We start from the raw sequence: 1,398 nt of genomic DNA, 5'->3' as shown, positions 1-1,398 counted from the left end.
TTCCTGGTGACAGTAAGGGCAGCCAGGCACGTATTGTATTGTTGCCATCGAGGATAACAAGATGGGGTTTTCCTCATATTGCATGAGTCTATCCCTCTACATCATGTCATCTTGCTTAAGGCGTTACTCTGTTTTTAACTTAATACTCTAGATGCATGCTAGATAGCGGTCGATGAGTGGAGTAATAGTAGTAGATGCAGGAAGGAGTCGATCTACTTGTCTCGGACGTGATGCCTATATACATGATCATACCTAGATATTCTCATAACTATGCTCAGTTCTGTCAATTGCTCAACAATAATTTCTTCACCGACCGAAGAATACTTATGCTCTCGAGAGAAGCCACTAGTGAAACCAATGGCCCCCGGGTCTATCTTTATCATATTAATCTCCTACTACTTAGTTATTTACTTTGATATTTACTTTGCCTTTATTTTACCTGGCATCTTTATCATAAAAATACCAAAAATATTATCTTATCATATCTATCAGATCTCACTCTCGTAAGTGGCCCTATAGGGATTGACAACCCCTATTTGCGTTGGTTGCGAGGATTTATTTGTTTTGTGCAGGTACGAGGGACTCGCGCGTAGCCTCCTACTGGATTGATACCTTGGTTCTCAAAACTGAGGGAAATACTTACGCTACTTTGCTGCATCATCCATTCCTCTTCGGGGAAAACCAACACAGTGCTAAAAGAGATAGCAGTCCGCACGCTTAACGTTTCGATGACGGTTATATTATGAGTTTATACGTTTTGATGTAACGAAGGTTTTTCGGAGTCCCGGATGTGATCTGGACATGACGAGGAGTCTCGAAATGGTCGAGACATGAAACTCTCCCTCAACACTCGGCTGACGAAACTCTCCCTCAACACTCGGCTAGATCAGAGTTCGAGGGACGTCATCGGGCTGACCGTGTGCTGAACTCGGAGGTGCCGTGCGTTTGGTACTTGATCGGTCGGATCGTGAAGATGTATGACTACATCAACCGTGTTGTGCTAACGCTTCCGCTTTCGGTCTATGAGGGTACGTGGACAACACTATCCCCTCTCGTTGCTATGCATCACCATGATCTTGCGTGTGCGTAGGAATTTTTTTGAAATTACTACGTTCCCCAACATCTACCCCTCTCCCTCCCTCTCCCTCCCTCTCTCTCTCCTCTCTCTCTCTGTCCCATCATATTTCCCATCCTTCAGTTATGTATGGATGTCGACCGATCTCCCTCAAGACATAGCTGGGTCTCTCCTTCTCAACACATATACGAGTCGTTCTACCTCTATAGTTAGGCCTCTGCCTACCCCTCCCCCACCTCCTCCCCCCACACACACCGATACATTGAGCGCTCTAGTCATGTCTCCCTGCCACACACAAACTTGACATGTGCCCTCTAACATTC

Source organism: Triticum dicoccoides, chromosome 6A, assembly GCF_002162155.2.
Source record: "Triticum dicoccoides isolate Atlit2015 ecotype Zavitan chromosome 6A, WEW_v2.0, whole genome shotgun sequence".
NCBI classification, from domain to species: Eukaryota; Viridiplantae; Streptophyta; class Magnoliopsida; order Poales; family Poaceae; genus Triticum; species Triticum dicoccoides.
This window is presented reverse-complemented; position numbering follows the sequence as displayed.